The sequence below is a fragment of the Zalophus californianus genome, chromosome X, assembly GCF_009762305.2.
Source record: "Zalophus californianus isolate mZalCal1 chromosome X, mZalCal1.pri.v2, whole genome shotgun sequence".
Taxonomy (NCBI): domain Eukaryota; kingdom Metazoa; phylum Chordata; class Mammalia; order Carnivora; family Otariidae; genus Zalophus; species Zalophus californianus.
Genome location: NC_045612.1, coordinates 83,746,323 through 83,771,309, shown reverse-complemented (window position 1 = coordinate 83,771,309; position 24,987 = coordinate 83,746,323). Strand labels below are relative to the sequence as shown.

The following is a 24,987-nucleotide window of genomic DNA, read 5'->3' as shown; positions in this document are numbered from 1 at the left end:
AGCATAGAATAGGCTCTCTCAATAAATGTTTGTTGAATGAATAAATGAATGAAATGAATGGGTTTTTCACTTACATTCTTGTCTGGTGGGTTGTTCTAAAGTTGTATGGAATGCAATATAATTCTTTACTGTGTAGAGCTGTCTTGTGCACTGCAGGATGCTGAGCACCCCTGGTCCATGGCTACTAAATGTCACCAGTTATCTCCAAATATTGTGATAATCAAAAATGCCCCCAAACATCCCTTGACTGTCTACCCCCCTGCTGAGAACCACTGCTTGAATAGAAATTGGCTTTCTCCTGAGCACGCTGCTCCCCAGGAGCCCCCTCAAACCCCTCTTGCCAGGAGGCCAAGACATGAAGGTAGGTGTCCTCACTCTAATTGACCTTCCCAGACACTTTCTCTCTCTCCTCCTCAAACCACCTTTTTTTAGAATTAAAAAAATTTTTAAATAATTTCAGATTTAAAAACCTCTAGAAATAGTACAAAGAATTCTCATATATCCTTCACTCAGACTCATTAAATATTAATAAATTATGCAACTACAGTTCAATTATCAAAATTAGGGAGTTAACATTGGTAAAATACTATTAATGAAAGTACAGAACTTACTCAGATTTCATCAGTTTTTCCACTAATATAAATTTTCTCTTCTGGGATCTAATTCAGGATCCCATATTGCATTTAGTGGTCATATCTCCTTAGACTCTTCCAATCTGGGACAGTTCTTTAGTCTTTCATGACTTTGATACTTTTGAAGAGTTCTGGCCAGCTATTTTATAGAATTTGGGTTTGTCTGATGTTTCCTTGTGATTATAGTTACGTTTATGTAATTTTGGCAAGAAGACCACAGAAGAGATGTGTCTTCAGTGCTTTATATCAGAAGGCACATGATGTCAGTTGGTCCCAATACTGGTTTTGTTCACTTTGACTATTTGTTTAAAGTGGTGTCTGCCAGGTTTCTCCAGTATAGTTACTCTTTTTTCCTTTGTAATTAGTAAGTGATCTGTGGGGAGATACTTTAAGATTATGTAAATATCAACCACCTTGTTTTGGGGTTTTTTTGTTTGTTTGTTTTTTTAGAGAGGGAGTTGGGGAGGGGCAGAGAGAGGGAGAGAGAGAACTCTAAGCAGGCTCCACGCCCAGAGTGGAGCCCAACACAGGGCTCGATCTCACAGCCCTGAGATCATGACCTGAGCTGAAATCAAGAGTCAGACGCTCAACCAGCTGAGGCACCCAGGCGCCCCACAACCACCTTGCTTTAAATTTCAAACCATCAGACTAGACCCTTACCCACCCATCTGTGTTATAGTCATGGATAGACATATACACATACCTGCCCCCGTCATACTTCTTTCCTAGAATTTAGCTACTAGCTCACTGTCACTCTTTTAACACTACCCCAGTCCCACTTCTTGGTGATTTTAATATCCTCATAGGTGATCTTTCCAATGTTCTTGTCTCTCAGTTCTGTGATCTGCTTTCCTATAATGCTCTTGCCTTTCAACCCCACCTCAACCACCCCCTCCAACAGTCTTACCCTTCTTCTTATCAGTACCTATGACTGCACCGCCTCCATAATCTGTTTCAGGCATCCTGCCGTCCAGCCAGTGCTTCTTATCCTTCTAGTCTACTCCCTCTAGCTCCCCAACTCCCAACGTTTTCACTACCCTTTACTTCCTCCGTGTTCCCATATCCTTCCTTTAATCAGCTTAGATTCCATGGTCCATCATGATAATCATTCCTTTGCATACATCCTCACTTCCTTGGCCCTCTACACTTGAGCATGTTTATAGAGCAAGACCCTAGCCCTGGTTAAATTCAACTCTGCCCACCCCACTGCACTTCCCTAGACCATTCACTCTCCTACGTTCCTAGCTGAACTGTTTTGTATCTTCTCTCTCCTCAAATCTCCTGATACCACTCCTTCCATCCTATGCTCAAGCTGCCTACTTGACTGAAGGATCAAAACCATCAGAAGAAAACCTGCATAGATTCCCATCACCACACCTAACCACCAAACAGCATCTGTATCTGCATACTCTGCCTTCTTCTCTGTTATTATGGATAAACTGGCCCTGCTGTCATCGAAATCCAGTCCCTCTACTTTGGAACCCCATCCTCTTTTACCTACTTGAAGACATTGCTTCAGCAATTTCCCCCTCTCTAAAAGATCATTCCCATTAGCACACAGACATTCTGTTATTGTTCCCATCTTTTTGTTACAGCTTTATTGAGGTATATTTAACATCATAAAATTCAGCCTTTTAAAGGGTACTATTCAATGTTTTTTTGTATATTCACAGAGTTGTGCAACCATCACTGCAATCAATTTTAGAACATTTATATCCCCACCAAGAAAAGAAGCTTCATACTCATTAGCAGTCCCTCCCCACACCTCCCCTCCCCTCAGTCATAGGTAACCACTATTCTACTTTCTGTCTCTATCTATTGATTTCTCTAGTCTAGACATTGTACATAAACGAGATCGTATAATACATTAGTCTTTATGACTGACTTCTTTCATTTAGCATAATGGTTTTGAGGTTCATCCATGTTGTTGATGTAGCATTCCTTTTTACTGCCAAATAATATTCCATTATATGGTTATGCCACATTTTGTGTATCCTATCCATTTGTCAGTTGATGGACATTTCAGTTTTTTCACATTTGATGTTATGAATAATACTGCTCTGAACATTTGTGCACAAGTTTTTGCGTGGATGTGTGTTTTCTTTTCCCTTTGGTAGACACCTAGGAAGTGAGAATTGCTTGGTCCTGTGGAAAATCTATGTTTAACTTTTTGAAGAACTGTTCGCAGAAGTGGCTGCACCATTTTAAATTCCCATCAGCAATGTATGAGGGTTTCAACTTCTCCATATCCTCCCCGACACTTTTTACTGTCTGTCTTTTTATTATAGCCATCCTAGTGAGTATGAAGGGGTACCTCATTGTGGTTTTGATTTGCATTTCCCTAAGAACTAATAATGTTGAGCATCTTTTCATGTGTTTATTGGCTATTCATGTATCTTCTTTGGAGAAATGTCTATTCAAATCCTTAGCCCTTTTAAAATTAGATTGTCTTATTGGTTTTTTTTTTTTTAAAGATTTTATTTATTTATTTGACAGAGAGAGAGAGGCAGCGAGAGAGGGAACACAAGCAGGGGGAGTGGGAGAGGGAGAAGTAGGCTTCCCGCGGAGCAGGGAGCCGGATGCGGGGCTCGATCCCAGGACCCTGGGATCATGACCTGAGCCGAAGGCAGATGCCTAACGACTGAGCCACCCAGGCGCCCCTAGATTGTCTTATTGTTGAGTTGTAAGTGTCCTTTATATGTTTGGGACACAAGTCTCTTGTCAGATATGTGAGTTGCATATATTTTCTCCCATTCTGTGGGTTGTCTTTTTACTTTCTTGATGATGTCCTTTGATGCACCAAAGTTTTTACTTTGAGGAAAGTCCAATTTATCGATTTTTTCCTCACTTGAGCATTTTGCGTCATATCCAAGAAAACATTCCCCAACCCAAGGTCTCAAAGGTTTCTTCCTGCTTTTTCTTCTAGGAATTGTATGGTTTTTAGCTCTTATATTTAGTTTGGTGATTCACTGATCCTTTTTGAGTTCATTTTTGTGTATGGTGTGAGGCAAGGGTCCAAATTTCATTCTTCTGCCTGTGGATGGCTAGTTGTCCCAGTATCTTTTGTTGAAAAGAGTATTTTTACCCCTTTGAATTGTCTTGGCAACCCTTGTCAAAGGTCAACTGACCATAAATCCTAAATGTAGAGGTTAATTTTCTGGATTCTCAATTCTACCTCATTGATCTGTAGGTCTGTCACTATGCCAGGCCACACCGTCTTGATTACTATAGTTATGTCGTAAGTTTTGACATCAGGAAATGGGAGTCCTCCAACTTTGTTTTTCTTTTGCAAGACTGTTTGGACTATTCTAAGTCCCTTGCATTTCCATATGAATTTTAGGATCAGCTTGTCAATTTCTGCAGAAAAACAGCTGGGACTTTTATAGGGATTATATTGAATCTATATATCCATTTAGGAAGTATAACCTTTAACAATATTAAGACTTCCAATCCATAAACATGAGATGTCTTTCCATTTAGATCTTCTTTAATTATTTTTCTTTTAAAAGATTTTATTTATTTATTTGATAGAGAGAGACAGATAGTGACAGAGATAGCGAGAGAGAGCACAAGCAGGGGGAGAGGCAAAGGGAGAAGGAGAAGCAGGCTCCCTGTGGAGCAGGGAACCCAACGTGGGGCTCCATCCCAGGACCCTGAGATCATGACCTGAGCCAAAGGCAGACACTTAACGACTGAGCCACCCAGACGCCCCTAGATCTTCTTTAATTCTTTCAGAAGTGTTTTGTAGTTTTCAGTGTACAAGTCTTATACTTCTTTTGTTAAATTTATTCCTGGGTATTTTATTCTTTTTGCTACTATTATAAATGGAATTATTTTCCTAATTTCACTTCCAGAGTGTTCATTGCTAGGGTATAGAAATACGTTTTTGTTTCTTGATCTTCTATCCTGTCACGTTGCTGAACTTACTAGCTCAAATAGTTTTTTAGTGGATTCCTTAGATTTTCCTATACACAAGATTATGTTATCTGCAAATATAGTTTTACTTTTCTTTTCTAATCTGGATGCCTTTTCTTTCTTTTTCTTTTTCTTTTTTTTTTAAAGATTTTATTTATTTGAGAGAGAGAGAGAGAAAGCACAGAAAGAGAGTGAGAAGGAGAAGCAGACTCCCTGTTGAGCAGAGAGCCCAACGTAGGGCTCGATCTCAGGACTCTGAGATCATGACCTGAGCCAAAGGCAGATGCTCAACCAACTGAGCCACCCAGGCGCCCCTTTTCTTTCTTTTTCGTAACTAATTGCCCTGACTAGATCTTCTAGTACAGTGTTGCCTAGAAATGATGAGAGCAGACATTCTTGTCTTGTTCCTGATCTTAAGGGGAAGGTATTGAGTCTTTCTCCATTAACTGTGATGTTAGCTGTTGGTTTTATATAGGTACGCTTTATCAAGTTGAGGAAGTTCCCTCCTACTCCTAGTTCTCTGAGTCTTTTTGCCATGAATGGATGTTGGATTTTGTCAAATGCTTTTCTGCATCTATTGAGATGATTGTCTGGAATTTGTACTTTATTCTATTAATATAGCATATTACATTGATTAATTTTCGATGATAAACCAACTTTGCATTCCTGAAATAAATCCTCCTTGGTCATGTTATATAATACTTTCTATACGTTGGTGGACTTGGTTTGCTAGTATTTTGTTGAGGAATTTTACATCTGTATTCATACAGTATATTGGTCTACAGTTTTCTTGTGATGTCTTTGTCTGGTTTTGGTATCAGGGTAATACTGGCTGCATAGAATGAGCTGGGAAGTGTTTCCTCCTCTATTTTTGGAAGAGTTTGTGAAGGATTAATATATGCTTTTTGTATGTCATTTGTCTTTGCTGTTCCTTTGTTCTTCAGTTCCTCTCTTCTTTTGTGTTAAGTAGATATTTTCTACTTTAACTTTTTAATTTCCTTGTTAACTGTATATATATTTTAGTTAGATTTTTAATGGTTGCCCTGGGAATTCCAATTAACATCTTAACTGGAAACAATCTACTTTGAATTAATTCTAATTTCAATAGTAACTTCGTTCCAGTATGCCTCTGTTCCCCTTTCCTTCTTTGTAGTGTTATTATTATATGAATTACTTCTTACATTATAAGCCCATCAACACAGTTTTATTATTATTGCTTTATACAGTTGTCTTTTAAAACAGATAGGAGAATAAGAGTTACAAATAAAAATACTTTTTTTCATAATACCTATTTCAAGTTACCAATTAGTGTCCTTTAATTTAAGCCTGAAAGTAGCGTTTCTTGTAGGATAAGTCTGCTGGCAACAGATTCTTTCCGTTTTTGTTTATCTTAACTTCTCTTTCATGTTTGAAGAACCAGGTTAGCTAGATACAGAATTCTGAGTTGACATTCTTTTTCTGTAAATATTTTGAAGATGCCATCACACTATCTTCCGGCCTCCATGGTTTCTGATGAGAAGTCAGCCGTTAACCTTATTGAAGGTCCCATATATGTGATAAGTCATTTTTCTCTTGCTGCAGTCAAGATTTTCTTTTTGTCTTTGCTTTCACCAGTTGCACTATGATGTGTCTAGGTGTGGATCTCTTTGAGCTTATTCTACTTGCATTTACTTCTTAAGTGTACAGGTTAATATTTTTCATCACATTTGCAATATTTTGGCCCCTTCTCTTCCTCTTGCCCTTTTGGTACTCCCATTACACATATGTTGGTACTTTTGGTGGTGTCCTATAGGGTTGTGAAGCTCCATTTCTTTTTCTTGGTTCTTTTTTCTTTCTGCTCTTCAGAATGTATAATTTCTGTTGCCCTATCATCAACTTTACCCTTTCTCTCTTCTGCCAGCTCAAATCTGTTGTTGAGCCCCACTAAGTGAATTTATCATTTCAGTTATTATACTTTTCAACTCCAGATTTTCTGTTTGATTCTTTTTATGATTTCTATGTCTTCATTGATATTCTTTATTTGGTGAGACATTGTTCTCAAACCTTTCCTTAATTCTATAGATATACTTTCTTTTATTTCTTTGAAAATATTTATAGTAATAATTTAAAGTCTTTGTCTATTAAGTTCCGAACATGGACTCCCTCAGGGACAAGTTCTTTTGGCTGCTTTTTTTTGTACATGTAACATACTTTGCTATTTCTTTGCATATCTCATAATTTTTTGTCAAAAACTGGGCATTATTTTAAAGTTTTTGTTTATGTAATCTCTGCACCCAACATGGGGCTTGAATTCATGACCCCAAGATCAAGAGTCACATGCTCTTCTGACTGAGACAGCCAGGCACCCCCAAAAGTGGGCATTTTAGATACTCTATTCTAACAACTCTGGTATCAACTTCTTCTATCCTCAAGGTTTGTTTTTCTGGGATATGTAGGTGTATGTGTGGTATTTGTGTGTGTGTGTGTGTGTGTGTGTGGTTGTTGTATGTGTGTGTATATGTAGTTGTTGTTATTTTTCTCATTGCTGTTTATTTGTTCGGTGACTTTTCTCAACTAATTCTGTGGATTCTGTATTCCTTGTACTATGTGGCCCCTGATTTCTCTGCTAGCTTATTTTTAAAAAACTTCTTGTTTTTATTTTTAAGCCTGGATTCCTAGGAGATCACACCTGTGTAGGTATACGTTGGTGGTCAGCCAGTGATTGGTTGGATTTCCTTAAATGCCTTGTCCATATGTCTTCTACCCTTCGCCAAGGGGATCTGTGTGAGAAGGCATGTCTTCAAACTTTAGCCAGTTTACAAAGCAGGCTTAGCTTTCACATTCTGCTTACAGTCAGCCAGAAGTGAGTGACTTGGGACCTCTCCTTTTCCACCTCTTTTTTGTGCATGTGCATAACCTTGACTATGTGCACAGCCCTTTAGATACCTGGGAATATATCAGGGCTTTTCAAAGTTTCCTATGGTTGTCTCATTCTCTAGGATTTCCTTTTTAAATTCCTGGCCAAAGCAGTCAGGCCTCTCTGTTGTCTGCAATTTCGTCAGCCTTTGCCTACTATACTACTGAGCTAGAGAGGGAAAGAGGGTGGGAATTAGCTACAAGTTAAAATGTCACAGAACCCATTGTCTTACTGAGATTCAGTAGTTTCTCTTAGATGATTTTCACTTCATTCTGTGTCTTTGGTTAATTGCAAGTTTTGAAATGGTTGATTGTAGTTGGTTTGCCCATATTTTCATTGTTTTAAAGGGAAAGCCAGTTCACCAAAGCCCTTATTCTGTCATTCCGTTTATCTCCTATGGCTCCCATCTTTAAAAAACATTTAAAACCCGATTTATCACACATCCCCATGCAACTGTGACTTTCTTTATTCCCCTAACAGCAAAACTCTCCAAAAGAGCTGTCATTCCTCACTTTCTCCTGCTCTTCATTCTCTGTTTGTTCATACAGAATGTATTAGATATGTAATAAAAAATTATATACATGAGTTATCAGGAACTAATGTAATGAAAACTGAAGAAGCCACAACTCCACCCAAGAACAACATTAATGATAACATCTATCGCTATGTCCTTTTCTGTCCCATTCCCCGCCGTCCCCCCTCTGCCAGAAATTACCATTCTCTTAAGTCTTATGTTTACCGTTCTCTTGCTCTTTTGGATACATTTTTTTGCATATTTGTGGAAATGTTTAACCAATACATTATTTATTTGGCTTGGTCTTGAGCTTTGTGAAAAATAGCATCATACTGCATGTGGTCTTCTGTGACTTACTTTTTTTCACTCATTATTATGTTTCACCTGGGTTCTGGCACGTAACTGTAGATTGTTCATTCTCAGTGCTGTATAATAGTTAATTGCGTGACCATAAAACATGGTATGCATCCATTTATCTGTTGATAGACATTTGGATTGTTTCCAGCTTTTTGCTGTTAGGAACAGTACTACTACGAATATTCTTGTGCATTTCCCCTAGTACACATATACACCCATCTTTCTAAGGTATGTTCTGAGGAATAGAATTGCTAGTTAATAGGATGTGTAAACATTCAGCTCGACAGTATTATGCCAAAATGTAGGTTACCAATTTACATACCTTTCAACAATTTATGAGATCCCATTGATCTACACCCTAGTCAGTACTTGATTTTGTCCCAACTTTTAATTTTTATCATTATAGTGAGAGTAAAATGATATCTCATTGTGGACTTAATTAGCATTTTTCCAATCACTTATGTGGTTGAGCATTTTTTTCATGTTTATTGGCCATTCGTGTTTCTTCTTCTGTGAAATGACTGTTAATGTCTTTTGCCCATTTTTAAAATTGGGATTTTCCTCACTTTTATTGGTTTGTAGGACTTATTTAATTACTTGGATACTCATCATTTGCCCATTATGTGGCTTTTTTTTTTCCTTTATGGTGTCTTTGCATGAACAGGAATTCCTAATTTTCAGTGAGTTGAACCATTCAATCTTTTCTGTATAGCCAGCACACTTTTTTGTGTTGTCTTTCCTAACCTACGATCATAAAGACATTCTTTATTTTCTTGGAATACAAGTTTAAAAGTTTTGTTTTTCCTATTTAAGTCCTTAATCCAAATGGAATTGATTTTTGTGTGGCATAAAGGTATGAGGGAGGGAGCCAGTTTCATTACTTTCCACACGGATAGCCTCGGGATCTGTCATACACCAAAGTTCCATTTCTGTATTGGTCCGTTGCTGGGATCTCTGCTATTGGCCAGTATTTTGTCCCTGAGCCAGTATCACATGGCTTTAATTACTTGACTACCTGACTACCTTTAATTACTTTGGTTTCATAAAGAATCTTGACATTTGGTACGGCAACATCTTCCCATCTTATTCTTCTTCAGGAATATGATATATTCCTGGCCCTTTGTTATTTCAAACACATTTTAGAATCGTCTTGTCATGTCCTACAGGAATATTGGAATTGCAACGCATCTATAGATCAGTTTGAAGAGAATCGATATGTTGATGATGCTGAGTCTTCCTAGCTACGAACATGACATACCCTTTCATTTTAAATAAATTCTTGAATGTGTCTTGGGACGGTTTGCTAATTTCCTGCATAGGGTCTTGCATATCTTGTGTTAGACTTATTCCTTGGTATTTATGGTTTTCCTGCTATTATAAGGGAGAGCTTGCCATTTAACATGTTTTATCTCATTTGCAGGTGTAGAGAAATGAAGTTGACTTTTATGTCAATATTCCAGCCATTCACCTTGCTAAACTTTTATTTTTTTAAGCAAACTTTTTATTTTAGACTAATTTTACAGTTACAGAAAAGTAAGTAAAGAGATAGTATGGAGTGTTCCTGTGTACTCCTCACCATGATATATTTGTCAAAACTAAGAAAGCCATATTGGTATATTACTATTAAGCAAACTTCAGACTTTATATGGATTTATCAATTTTCCCACTAATGTCTTTTTTTCTGTTCTAGGATCCAGTTCAAAATACCACATTGCGTTTAGTTGTCATCTCTATTGCCCTCTGCTCTATGACAGTTTCTTAGTCTTTCCATGCTTTTCATGCCCGTAACAGTTTTGAGGCGTACGGTACACTGTCCCTCAGTTTGGATTTGTCTGAAGTTTGCCTCATAATTAGACTGGGGTTGTTTTTGGAAAGAATACCATAGAGTTGAAGTGCCCTTTTCATCATATTATATCAGAGGTATGTGATATCCCCATGACATCATTGATGTTGACCTTAATCACTGGTTAAGGTAGCATTTGCCAAGTGTCTCCATGGTAAAGTTGTTATTTTTCCCTTTTTATTTTCTGTTCTTTAGAAGAATCTAGCCAACCCTCAAGGAGAGGGAGGAGATTTAAGCTCCACCTCTGGAAGGGGGTGTATTTGCATGTAATATTTGGAATTCTTCTGTAAAAACCACTAATTTCTTCTTATTTGTTTATTTACCTCTTTACTTATTTATTCAGTTGCCTGTTTGTATCAGTATGCACTTGTGCGTATTTATTTAATAATTTTAATTATAAATCCAATACTTTGTCATTTGTCTTGTTGCTCAAATTGTTCCAGCTTTGGCCACTGGGAGCTCTTTCAAGTTGGCTCCTGGGTCCCTTTTCAAATGCCTCCATCTTTTGTTTTCTTAGCCCTGCCTTACCTGCTTTGGCGCTACAAGATGCTCCCTACTCATCTTGTTATTTTCCTGCTCCATCCCTAGAATTGGCCATTTCTCAAGGAGCCCTTGTTCCTTCTAGGTTGTCTGTATATATTTTTTTTAAACTCAATTAGCCAAGGTATAGTACATCATTACTATCTGTATATTCTTTTGTGTTTTCTATGTTGACAACAATATCAGCTATAAATAATGACAACTTGGTTTTTCCCTTTCCAATCTTTATGCCTTTCATTTATTCTTCTTGTGTTAGTGAGATGGACAGGCCCTCCAGTACAGTGTTCAAGAGAAAAGACAGTAGTGGGCATCCTTGTCTTGTTGGGTATTTATTTTAAAGGAAACACCACTAACTTTTTTCCCTGTTTAAAATGATATTTGCTGTAGATTCCTCCAGGTGTTGCCAGATTAAAGCAAGTGCCAACCTGTCACTATGCTAAGAAGTTTTTATTATTGTTTTTAAATCACAAAAGGCTGTTGAATTTTTTTTTTGTCAAATACCTTTTCTATTTATTAGGATCATTATGGGTTTTTTTTTCTCTCAGTAATGTAATAATGTGGTGAATGATGTGTATGGATTTTCCTCATGGTAGACTACCTTTGCATTTCTGGTATAAACACTACTTGGTCATGATCTTTTCCTTTTTATACGGTACTAGATTTAGTTTGTTAATATTTGTTTAGGATTTTTGTATCTGTGTCCATGAGTAAAATTGGTCTTTAATTTTCCTTTCTCATGCAATCATAATTTGCTTTTGGCCTTGAGTTCTGCTGGTATCCTAGAATGAGTTAGTGTTCCCTTTTTTACAATATTCTGGAAGATGCTATATGACTTTGGAACGATCTATTTGGTAGAATTCTCCTGTAAAACCATCTTGCCCTGGTGTTTTGCTTTTTTAACATTGAATTAATATTCAACTTCTAAATAAAATCTTTTCAAAAATCTATCTGAGAAACTTGAAATCTGCTCCCATACCATGTTTATTTTATATCAGGTTTTATGCTTCAAGTGGCCACACACAAATCCTGATCGAGACTTTTTAATGATATGTTTCTTCAAATTCTTAACAGTCACCACCACCAAAAATCTCTCTTTGTACAATGTACTTTGTACAAAGTATTTGGAGCCAATTTTTAACTTGTTCAGAAGTGTTTAATGATTGAAATGATAGCAGCCTTTTTTGTTTTACTGACAAATATATTGTTAGAATTTCTTGAGACAGTGTGATTAGATTTCAAATCCGACTGAACTCTTTCATATTAATTATTTTGAAATAATGATGAAGCTCTTATTTGCAGAACATGCATCACTGTTAGAACCACCACCCTTCAGCTAGCTTGGACACCATTAAAAGGGCTCATCAGCTGCAAACGGATAGAAGTATCTGGTATTCGTGAAGACAGAGTTTCGGGGCTGCCACCTGGAGCTACGCCCTCCAGAAGCCCCTGCTTGGCCTCCCTGCACCCAACCCCACACCAAGCAGTTACAACTCGGGCTGTGTGTGGTGTTTCTTGGCAACTGGAACGCAGACTCCTCCAGCGGCTCCACAGCCCCCCTTGTCCTCAGTGAGCAGAAGACCACAGAAGCTGGCTCCTGAAGAGGCTGTCCAAGCGATAGAGCTCCTCCTTGGCTCTGCTTAGCGCATTTACCACAGAGGAGTAACTGAGTGCTGGATGTTCCTCATTCCTGCTCACTACCCACGGGGACTGTAGAGGGATTTCTCAGGCCCCATTTCACTAAGGGCTACCCTGTAAGGATCTCTACAGGAGGCCGCCCATAGAGAGAAGGGGCCTGCCTGGGTTCTCCACTGCCTTAAGGCCTACGTGGACACCTCCAGGGCTGAGGGGATCAAAACCTTTTCACCTACCCGTGATTCACATTATCAGCTGCAAAGTTCTGCCTCCGAGTTTGTGTTCTTTTGTTTGTTTTGTTTTGTTTTGTTTTGGGTAGAGTTTTAACTGCTTCTTCCATTCCTGTAGTAACTAGAGGGCTACTCGGGATTTCTTTTTGCTTCTTGAGTCAATTTTGGTAAGTTATCAATTTCTAGGAATCAGTCCATTTTATCTGCATTCTCGAATTTATTGGCATAAAGTTACCTTTTTAAAAAATCCTCTGCTGTATATAATCTGTAACTATGTCTCCTTTTTCATTGCTGATATTGGTTATTTGTGCCTTCTCACTTTTTTTCTTGATCAATCTCACCAGAGGTTTGTCTATTTTATTAGTCTTTTCCAAGAACCAGCTTTCGGCTCTGTTGCTCCTCTCTATTGTGTCTTTGTTTTCTATTTCTTTAATTTCTGCTCTTATCTTTTTTGATCTCCTTCCGTCCACATTTTTTGGATTTATTCTGTTGTTCTTTTTCTGATTTCGTATGTTGGACATGGAGCTCATTAATTTTCAGCCTTTCTTGTTTTATAATGTGTGCATTTAAGGATATACATTTCCTTCCAAATACTACCTTTCTACACATTCAAACATGTCATACTTCATTATTGTTCAGTTCCAAGTACTTCAACATTTCCATCATGGTTACTTCTTTGGTGAGTGATATGGAAGTGTGTTTATAAATTTCTAAATGTGCGGGGAATTTTTAATGTATCTCTTTGTTATTGAAATCTATCTTAATTGCATTATGGTCTGAGGATGTGGTCCGTGTGATAACAACTCTAAAATTTATTGAGACTTGTTTTATGGCTTAGTACATGATCAATATTTTTTAATGTTTCCTATGTGCTTTATAAGATGTATGTTCTCTAATTGTTGAACACAGAGTTCTACATATGTCTATTATCAAGTTTGTTAATTGTATTGTTCAAATTTTCTATAACTACACTGGTATTTTGGTCGTGCTATGCCAGTAATTTTAAGAGGTGTGTTCATTTTCAGCTGTGATGGTGGATTTGTCTGTTTCTCCTTACAGTTCTTTTTAAAAATTTTATATATTTTGAGGATATTTTATTAGGAATATTCAAATGAAGAATTGTTATACATTCCTGGTAAATATGTAATGACCCTCTCTATTCTCGATAATGCATTTTTTGAAGTCTATCTTATCTTACCTTAACACAAGCTTTTCTTCTTGTTCGGATTTGTGTGATATACAATTTTCCATCCTTTCGTTGTTCAACATTTTCATGCCCTTATGCGTTAATTATATCTCTTGAGAATGGCATACAGCTGGACCCTTAAAAAATAATCTAATCTGATGATCTCTTTTAATGGGCAAGTTTAGTCTGTTTACATTTTCTATGATATATTTGGACTTGTTTCTACCATTGTACTTTTTTATTTCTATTTCCTACCACCACCTTTTCTATGCTTCGTTTTTCTCTTTTCTGGCCTGTTTTTTAGTTTTGAGATTTGTTTATTTGCTTTCTTATTCAGTTTTTTCCTCTGTACTGTTTGAAATTTACACATTCTTATTCTTTTTATTATTCTTTCTGTGGTTATCCTTGAACTTTTACCATGCATGTGTAACTTAAAAGGTCTAAAGTTAAATAGCATTTTAACCTCCCTTTTGAAGAATGCAGGAACCTTTAACTCTGGTCATTCCTCTCTTTGCCACATGCTATTGTCTTGCGTATGTTAGTTTGTTTCTTTTTTTTCCTAACCTCACAAATTCTATATCATCATTAGTATTATTTTATATAGACAGTATTTGTTTGGATTTACATGCATACAGTCTTGCATCTCAGACCATCATTCTGGGATCATTTTCTTTTATCATAAATACAGTGTTTAGATGTTCTTTTAGTACAGGTCTCTTGGTGTTAAATTCTCCCAGTTTTTGTTGTTATGTGCAAATGTCTTTATTTTATCCTCACTCTTAAAAGATAATTTGTTATAAGTATTTAGAAGTCTGCTGTTGGTCTAATTGCTATTTTTGGTAGGTATTTTTGTTTTCTTATACTTGAACTACTTTTAAGAAATTCTCTCTCTCTCTCTGTCAGAGGGGGATCTGCAGGGGTGTATGCAGTTTCATTCTAACATGTTTAGGCGTGTATTTCTTTTTTATTCTTCTTTGGAAATGTGCTTCATGCTTTTTAATTCATGTTTTTCATACTTTCTAGAAAATTCTCAGCCATTATCTTTTCAAATATTGTCTTTCTTCCACCCTTTCCATATTTTCTTTCTCAGAATCCAGTTAGTCATATTTCGGACCACATTGTATCTTCCATATCTCATAATGTCTTGTTGATATTTTCTATTTCCTTGTCTTCCTGCATTTCATTCTGGGCAATTTCTTCAGATATATCTTTCAGTTTACTGATGCTCTCTTCAGCTCTGTCAGCTCTGTCTGTTTAATCTGTCTACTGAATTTTTTATTCCAATAAGTGTATTTTTCATGTGTACAAGCTGCGTATTTTTCGCTTTCGAATCTGCCTAGTCATCCCTAATAGTCTCTTGTTGCTTGCTCATCTTTGTGGTTGCATCTTTTATTTAAAAAGAACATTTTATACACTTTTTGTTCAACCAGTAATCTCTGTTTGCATAAGTATGACATTGTCATTATCGTTCACATCTAAACCACATAGTACACTCTGATCATATATCCTCTGTTGTATACCTTTTTGTTTTCCTAGTAATCGTCTTGTTTCTTTTGCCTAGTGTTACCATACCTATTACTAATTCTTTGAAATTCCTTTTAAAATCCGTATCATATCATGTCTCTCCTCTGCTCAAAATTCTCCCATGGCTCCCAGCTCCCTCAGAAGAAAAGCCAAAGCCCTCACCATGGCCCAGAAGTCCACACAGTGTGGTCCCCGTGCTCTTTCTGACCCCCTATCTTGTTAATCTTCCCATTACTCACTCGTTTCCAGCCACCCTGGCCCCCTGGCTGTTCTTCAAACAGGTCAGGTAACCCTCCCCCTTCAGAGCTTTTGTGCCTGCTGTTGTCACTGCCTGGAACACTCTTCTTTCCAGATAATCTCATGAGTTTCCCCCCCCCACTTCCAGTATGCTGAAATGTCACCTCCCTGGAGAAGCATTCCCTAACCAAATTAGTCCCATTCACCAGTGTTTTCTAACCCTACTTGACGTCTTATGTTTTTGTACCAAACACTGATCACTACCTGATATATGTTCTATTTATTTATTGTGATTAGTGTTTGTCTTTTCCCAGTAGACTGTAAGCTCCACAAAGCAGGGACTTTGTTTTGTTCACTATTGTATCCCCAGTGCCAAGAAGAACAGTGCATAGTAATATTTAGTAGACACTCAATAAATATTTATGGAATAAACGGTATTATTAATTAATTAATGTGGATGATAGAGAAATGTTAATTAATGTGGATGGTTAATAGTTAATTAATTAATGTGGGTGATAGAGAAATGCATTGAGAACTAGCCTGGTCATGAAGGCCTTTCATGCCATGCTAAGGAGCATGGATGTCATTGTTCAGAAGGGTGAGGGTTGTGAAGAAGCAGTAAGGATAGCTCCTGGGTTCTTTCGAGAAGTAAGTTCCTGGTTGGTAGGGTGGGGACAAAGACCCGTGTTCTTCGACTGGCTCTATGCCCTAAGGCTCCTGAAGGTGGACCTGCCTCTTTCTCCGACAGCCCTCAAACTGCTGTATTGTCACGCCTGCCTGGTACCTGGTGAAAACCAAAGCCACAGTTCTCACTGGGCCTTCTGATCCCAGCTAGGATTCCCCCTTCCTCCTGCTCTGTGAAGAATAGTTTCTTGTCCCGGCTCAAGCAAATCACCCCCCCTTAGACTTTTTCTTTTACTGTGTTGGGAGGTGATGGTGGTACAGAAGCTGATACAGAGCCTGGCACGTAGTAAGTACTATTATAATGGTGGACAACACGAGGAGCTAAGTTTCAGCTCCCCATTGTCAAGACTGCAGTAGGTTGTGAGGTTTTAGTCCTGACTTTCCCCCTAAACTCCTTGGGGACCAACCAACATGGCTCCAGTGTATGTATGTATCTACTTGCCAATGACTGTTGAGATACTAATTCTCTTGTCTTAGGTGTAACCTACACCCTCAGCTTTTTGTCACCCACTGATTTTATCAGAATGCCATCAATATACACAGGACCCTATAGCATGCCTCTAGAGATTTCCCTCTCCAGGCCAACATGAATTCATTCATTACCAGTGTAACCATCCAACTAGTTCTAAGTTCAATTGAGCAAAATCAACTGACCACCTACTATGTGTCAGGCCTCCTGCTCTGCCCTGAGGACCCAGAGGTGAACAAGGTGTGTCCCCAGACACAGAACCATAATTCAGTGTGGCCAGTGCAGTAGCAGTGGGTACAATAGACTGTGAGAGCCTGTGAGGAACATAGAAGCCAGGTCAGGGGACCAGGGAAGATTTCTTAGAAGAGATGGCATATCAAGTGAGCTTTAAAAAGATGAGTAAGAATCTTCTGGATGATTAACAAGGGGAGAGGAGAGCAGTCCAGGCAAAGGGAACAGCATGGGCAAAGGCCCAAAGATAGGAAGCAGCATGATGTGCACTAACCTGCCTAACTACGATTACTGTTCACCTGTCTTTCTTTGAGATCATCCTAAGACACTCTAACACCAAAACCTAGATACGAGGAGTTTGTGGCCCTCCGACATGCTAAGGTGTTCAAACTCTTCAGAAAAGTCATGAAAAGTTGGTCAGACATGACTGTCCGTGAGTTTGTCCACAGTAGCTTCCAGTGTCCCTGGCTTCCTTATCTAGACCATGATGTTCATGTGACTTGCTTCCTTTAGGCCTCCCTGGGGTTGGGGTCATTCTCACTCTCTTGGAGATTAGAGTCTCCCTCAGCCCTATGTGAGGAGATCTTGTGGAGAGGAATTTTTCTAACTCCTGACACTAACCACCTCTCTCAAGGAGTAAAGAGGGCCTGCCCCATCTTGTCCTCAGACATTGCTATTCATCTCTACTTGGGTTTCATTCACACCTGTAATAATCTAGGACAAGTGGGCTGTGGAGTCTGGCAAGCCCAGTTTCAAAGCCTGGAACCCCCACATCTTGATTTTGTGACCTTAAAACCTATCCTCTCTAAACATCAGTTTTCTCATCAGTAAAATGGGTCTAATGCCTACCTTGGACAGTAGGGTGCTGGGCGTGGAGCCTAACACAGGGCTTGAACTCACGACCCTGAAATCAAGATCTGAGCTGAGATCAAGAGTCGGATGCTTAACCAACTGAGCCACCCAGGTGCCCCTACCTTGGATAGTTTTTGTGGATGTTAGAATACATGTCAAGTACCTGGCACCTGGCCACCATTTACTGAACATCTACTATGATCAACATTAAAGGGAAAACAGCATAGTGGTTAAGAACATGAGCTGTAGATCCAGACCAACCTCGGTTTGGATTGCTGCTCAACTACTTACTAGCATTGTGACCATGGTCAAGTTTTCTAACCTTTTTTAGTCTTACAGTTTTTTGTCTGTTTTAATTTTTTTTTTAAGATTTTATTTATTTGACAGAGAGAGACACAGCGAGAGAGGGAACAGAAGCAGGGGGAGTGGGAGAGGGAGAAGCAGGCTCCCCACAGAGCAGGGAGCCCGATGCGGGGCTCAATCCCAGGACCCTGGGATCATGACCTGAGCCAGAGGCAGACGCTTAATGGCTGAGTCACCCAGGGGCCCCTGTCTGTTTTAATTTTTTTTTAAGATTTTATTTATTTATTTATTTATTTATTTATTTATTTATTTAAGAGAGAGAGAGAGAGAGAGAGAGCATGAGTAGGGGGAGAGGCAGAGGGAGAAGCAGAGAGCAGAGAGCCTGATCCAAGGCCTTGATCCCAGGACCCTGGGATCATCATGACCTGAGCCGAAGGCAGATGCCTAACCGACTGAGCCACCCAGGCACTCCAGTCTTAGTTTTTACATTTTCAAAATGAGGTTAATGCACCTACTTCAGAGTTGTTGTGTGTACATATTATAGCAGTGTATAATATGCTCCCACAGGCTCCAGGCCCCTCCCCAGCCTGCCCTCTTCAATGACCCCCCTCCCCAGGAGACGTATCCTTTTCTCAGTTCCCCCCACTCTCTAGGGCTGACAAAGAGGACTGAGCTTCCCCTTCAGAGTCACAAGGACACTTTGTTATGGGACTTTCTAATGATAAATTGCTCTTGCATTTCTGGAATTAGACCCAACCCTTTCATGTTATATTAAATCTTTTCTTACTCACCCTGGATTTGGTTTGCTAATAAATTGTTTAGGATTTTTGCATCTTTGGTCACTTACTGTATTTGTCTGGTTAAGGCTATAGTGGGCTCATCCAATAAATAAATAAATTTTCTAAAAATTGGTCCAATTCATCTAAGTTATAAAATTAATTGTATTCTTATTTTTTGATTCCTGCTATATCTTTTACATTGCTCATATTAATTATTTGTGCCTTTTATCTTTTTTCCTTGATTGGTCCCTCCAAAGATTTTTTTAGTGGTTTGTCTTAAAATTTTACCATACATATTTAATCTAAAGTCTAAAGTTAAACATTATCATCATCTCCCACCCAAACAAGACAAGGACTTCATAAAACACTGTCTCCCAATTTACATGTCATTGTTGTTCACTGTATTAGTAGTTTCTTTTCTAAGGAAGTCATTAACATACACAAAGAATAGACATTAATAATATTATTTTATGCAGACAGTGCTTGTTTACATTTAAATACGTGTTTCCTATTTTATTTGCTCAGCTTACTTCTTATACCTCAGTCCTCCTTTTTTGGGATGATTTTCCATCTTCTTGAAATATATACTTTAGAAGATCCTTTAGTGCAAATCTCTTCACAGTCAACTGTCTCAAACTGTATTTATCTGTAAATGTGTAAATGCCTTTTTTTTAAAAGATTTTATTTATTTATTTGAGAGAGAGAATGAGAGACAGAGAGCACGAGAGGGAAGAGGGTCAGAGGGAGAAGCAGACCCCCCCGCCGAGCAGGGAGAGCCCGATGCGGGACTCGATCCCAGGACTCCAGGACCATGACCTGAGCCGAAGGCAGTCGCTCAACCAACTGAGCCACCCAGGCGCCCCGAGTGTAAATGCCTTTATTTTACATTATTCTTCTTGAAAGATAGATTTGTTGAGCACTCAGTTCTAAGTTACATTTTTTCCCCTCTAAACACTTAGAAGATATTATGGCACTGTCTTCTGGTTTCCATTACTGCTGTTGACAGGTCCATTGTTGTCTAATTTTTTTTTTTTTTGGTAGGTGTCCTTTTTCCCTGGCTGCTTTGAAGATCCTTCTTTGATTACTGCTTGATTCTAAGAGCTTTTTGTTGCTGTTCTCTGTATGTTCCTTTTTTCATGAGTGGAAAAAATTCCCCTATTGCTTTTTGTAGGAAATTATTAAAATAGAGAACGGTTATTGACTTCTGTACGTTGAACTTCAAAACCACCTTATGAATATATTCATTCTAATGCATTTTTCTTATCAGAACCTTTTGGGCTTCCTGGGCATAAAATAATGTCAGTAACAAATAGGTTTTTTATCTCTGCTTTTCCAGTGTTGTACCAGTTACCTCATTTTTTTGTCCCACCGTTCTTTTATAATTTCCAAGACAATGTTAAGTATTATGGTAGTCAGCAGGTAGTTCTCTTTTGTTCCTGATGATTTTGATCATCTGACAAATATTTGTTGAGAGTCAGGCCGTGTTCTAGGGCCTGAGAATACCTAGGGGATGAATGTTCCTTTTTATAGCTTCCTGGTCTTGCTTTGTGAATGCATTATTTTTCCATGTCACTCTGAAGACATTAAACCCTTAGTCCTCAGTCCTAGTTTTTTGTTTCCAAATATGTATATTTGGGTGTCAGTAGCAGTGGGAAGCTCTCACTGATGTCCGATTTGGCCAGAGGCACCATAGATACCAAAGACACAACATACTCTGCAGTCTTAGAGTTTGTATAAATAGTGGGGGTGATTGGGACCCCTGGGTGGCTCAGTCGGTTAAGCGTCTGCCTTTGGCTCAGGTCATGATCCCGGGGTCCTGGGATCGAGTCCCGCATCAGGCTCCCTGCTCAGCGGGGAGCCTGCTTCTCCCTCTCCCTCTGCCTCCTGCTCCCCCTGCTTGTGCTCTTGCTCTCTCTGGCAAATAAATAAATAAAATCTTAAAAAAAAATAGTGGGGGTAGGAAGGTGGGAAGGGGCCCCTCTACAGAACAGTGCCACAGTTCTGTCCCTTGAGAGCATAATGGTGCAGTGGATTCTGGAGTCAGCCTGCCTGGACTCAAATTCCAGATTTGTCATTTCATAGGTGGGCAAGTCACTTAACTTCTGTATTTTTCAGTCTCATCTGTAAAAATGGGGTTAACAACAGTACTTATTTCATAGGGTGATTGAAGGCATTAAATGAGTTAATTTAGAATAGTGTCTGGCACATAGTAAGCACTCTATATGTGTTTGCTATTATTACCACTATTACTTTTGTGCTTGGAGGAATTGAAGGGAGAAGAGTTTCTGTGGTATAATGAGAAAAGCAGAGTGTACCCCCTCCTGTGTGTTCTCGCAATATCTTGGAGACAAAGGTCATTCACAAGAAACACAAAGTTAGAAATTTGAAGGAGTTATTTGGGCACCTTAGGGTGTGGGATATCAAGTTCATTAGGTAGAATGGGGTAGGATTCTTCAGTGGGAACACAGGAAGTAGTGTTTAAGGGCGGACCCCTCTTGAGAGGTGACCTGTGCTGGCTATTTCCTCAGTGCAGGGCAATACCCAATGGGGGAACAGTGACAGTGAGGGGTTAATTCGGGGCAAGGGATTTCCTAAGCATTTAATAATGCTTTTCTCTTCAGAACGAACCTGTCAGGTACTGAGAGGCTTTAAAGGGTGTGACAGCTCTTCAGGCCCGGAACCTGCATCTGTTGAGGGGCAAGGCTGCTGCCAGGGGTGGATTCATGCTCTCAGAGGTAGGACTTACTGCTTCAGAACTGCCTTCAATCTCTGTTTTAAAGTGTCTTGGGCCCTCTCGGAGTTTGGGAAAAGTCTCAGCCTTAGTAACCATCCCAGACACAATGTGGATGGTATGGACAGGAGGAGGGGGTCATACTGAAGATAAGTACTTGGTGGCGAGGCAAATTTGAGGAAACTGTGTTAAAAGCGAAAGTTCAAGAGATGCAAAAAAAAAAATTTTTTTTTTTTTGAGAGAGAGAGAGAGCAGGGAGAGGGGCTGAGGGAGAGGGAGAGAGAGAATCTTGAAGGCTCCATGCCCCGTGCGGAGCCCAACATGGGGCCCGATCCCACAACCCCAAGGTCATGACCTGAGCCAAAATCAAGAGTCGGCTGCTCGACCGACTGAGCCACCCAGGCGCCCCAAGAGATGCAAAAATTTTAAACAAAATTTTACCAAATCAATTTGAACAATATATTAAAAAGATAAGATATGACCACGTGGGGTTTATCTCAGGATAAACAAACAGGGTTGGTTTAACGTTAGAAAAATCAATCAAGGGCGCCTGGGTGGCTCAGTTGGTTAAGCAACTGCCTTCGGCTCAGCTCATGATCCTGGAGTCCTGGGATCGAGTCCCACATCGGGCTCCCTGCTCAGCGGGGAGTCTGCTTCTCCCTCTGACCCTCTTCCCTCTCGTGCTCTCTATCTCTCATTCTCTCTCTCAAATAAATAAATAAAATCTTAAAAAAAATCAATCAATGCAATTCACCATGTTGATAAACCAAGAAAAGAAAAACCCATACGATAATTGCAATAAATGCAGAAAAGCATTTGACAAAATCCAATATCCGTTTCTGATTAAAAAAGAAAAGAACCACTTGGCAAGCTAGGACTAGAAAGGAACTTCCTCCACCTGATATAGGGCATCTAAAAATCCCCACAGCTAATGTTGTATGTAGCAGGAAAAGGCTGAATATTTTTCCTCCAAGATCAGAAATAAGACAGGGATGTCCATTCTTACTACTTCTATTCAACATTGTACTGCAGCTTCTCACCAGTGCAATGAGGCAAGCAAAAGAAATTAAAGGTACCCAGTTTGAAATGGAGGCAGTAAAACTGTATATGAAGATGAAATGATCATCTGTGTAGAAAATCCAATTGTATCTACCAAACAACAACAAAAAACCCTACTAGAACTAGTAAGTGAATCCAGCAAGTTGCAAGATACAAGATCAATATACACAAAACAATTGTGTATACCAATTGTAAATAGCAATGGACAATTGGACATAGAAATTTTTTAAATTCCAGTTGTAATAATATCTAAAAATGTGAATCAGGAATAAGTTTGACAAAAGATATGAAAGACCCGTACACCTGTATTGCTAAGTGAAAGAAGAACAAAACAAATGGAAAGATATACCTTGTTCACGTGTTAGAAAACTCAGTATTGTTAATATGTCGATTCTTCCTAAACTGATCTATAGATTCCACATAATACCTGTAAAAATCTCAGCAGGCTTTTTTGCAGAACTTGATAAGCTGATCCTAAAATTCATATGGAAATGCAAAAGCACTACAGTGCCTGATACAGAATACAGAAGCCTTGGTTAGGGTCCAGCCTTCGCATGGGATCAGGATGATCAACAGAGCCCACATAGAAAGGAAGAATGGTGGAGGGGACTCCACAAACAGGTCCATAAAGGATATGAACATGCGATTTCCTGACGGTGAAAACCCAAAAAACTAACAGGCATAAGAGAAGATGCTCAAATGTGTTAGTTATCAGAGAAATACAAAATAAAGCTACAATGAGATTTCATTTTAGATCTCATAAGTAGGCAACATTTTAAAAAGTTGAATCATGGGCACCTGGGTGGCTCAGTCGTTAAGCGTCTGCCTTCAGCTCAGGTCATGATCCCAGGGTCCTGGGATCGAGCCCCACATCAGGCTCCCTGCTCCGTGGGAAGCCTGCTTCTCCCTCTCCCACTCCCCCTGCTTGTGTTCCCTCTCTCGCTGTGTCTCTCTCTGTCAAATAAATAAATAAATAAAATCTTTAAAAAAAATAAAATAAAAATAAAAAGTTGAATCATGCCAAATCCTGTGGTGGGAATGCAGGGACATAGGGACCCTCCTGTACTTCTAGTGGTAGTGGAGACTTCAGCAGCCATCCCAATGTGCTGAATGCGCAGTACATAGTCACATTCGTTACCCCCGTGGACTCTCTGAAGAAATTCTCGTACAGATCCATAAAGGGTAATGTAGGAGAATGTTCATTATGGTGTGGTTTGCAACAGTAGGGAGTTGGAGGCATTCTGGGTGTCCATCACCAGGGGAGTGCACAGGGAAATAGCAAGGGATGCACTCCATAGTCAGCCTTTCCGCAGTTGGATCAGGGAGTTAGATATACACAGAGCAACACTGATGATCTTCAGCACATAGCACTGGGCAAAAAAAAAATAAACCACATAACAAAACGCTATTCACAGGGTGCCTGTCTGGCTCAGTCAGAGGAGCATGCGACTCTTGATCTTGGGATATAGTGAGTTTGAGCCCCATATTGGGTGTAGCAGTTGCTTAAAAAAAAAAAAAAGTCTTTAAAAACAAAACAAAAAAACACCCCAAACACTATTCACATAGGTTACAAATGCATGCACATACATACCAAATACACATCTTATAAGCACTCACACAAACAAAAGGATATAAGTTAAACACATTCAAAGAGATGTCTGCATGGCAGGGTCTGGAAAGGAATGGGAGTGTGGATAATAGGGAATAAATAAAACAAGAAAGAGAAAGAAAAAATAGAAAAAAGTCGTATATTCCTTTGTCTTCAGTCACCCACTCCCATAGCCTTTATCCTTTAGTATCTGCCCTCCTGTAAGGAGGAGACAGCCCCACCTGTTCTCTATTAACCTGAAGACACAATGTCCAGGTGAGCCTGGCTCAGAGTATCTGTACTTAGCTAATTTGATCACATGCTGCCAAAGCTCTTGCACACCCTCCCTCCAAGCGCTGCAGCAGCCTGATCAGGTGTAGACCTGTATTCCACCCCACAGAAGTTATCTGCTGTCACCAACTCTTGCTGGGGCAGGTCATGGGGAGATTAGAAGTAGGGAATTCATGGAACAAAATGAAGAGCCCAGAAATAAACCCACACTTATATGGCCAATTAATCTACAACAAAGGCCTCTCCTGGGTGGCTCAGTCAGTTAAGCGTCTGCCTTCAGCTCAGGTCATGATCCCGGGGTCCTGGGATGGAGCCCCACGTCGGGCTCCTTGCTCAGCGGGGAGCCTGCTTCTCCCTTTCCCTCTGCTTGCCGCTCCCCCTGCTTGTGCTCTCTCTCTCTCTCTCTCAAATAAATAAATAAAATCTTTTAAAACAATCTACAACAAAGGAGGCAAGAATATAGAATATACAATAGGGAAAAGACAGTCTCTTCA

General features: G+C 39.2%; 1 long non-coding RNA gene across 3 annotated transcripts in view; it reads left to right on the top strand.

Annotated features, from left to right (window-relative positions):
• LOC118356514 overlaps positions 1-24,987 on the top strand; it is a 59,322-nt gene that overhangs the window by 2,412 nt on the left and 31,923 nt on the right. The window contains exon 3 of one of the 3 annotated variants that reach the window (XR_004819810.1): positions 11,997-15,918. The exons of the other annotated variants lie outside the window; for them this stretch is intronic. This is a non-coding gene — a long non-coding RNA (uncharacterized LOC118356514). Of the gene's footprint in view, positions 1-11,996; positions 15,919-24,987 lie in introns of those variants that run through there. 3 annotated transcript variants of the gene reach the window in all.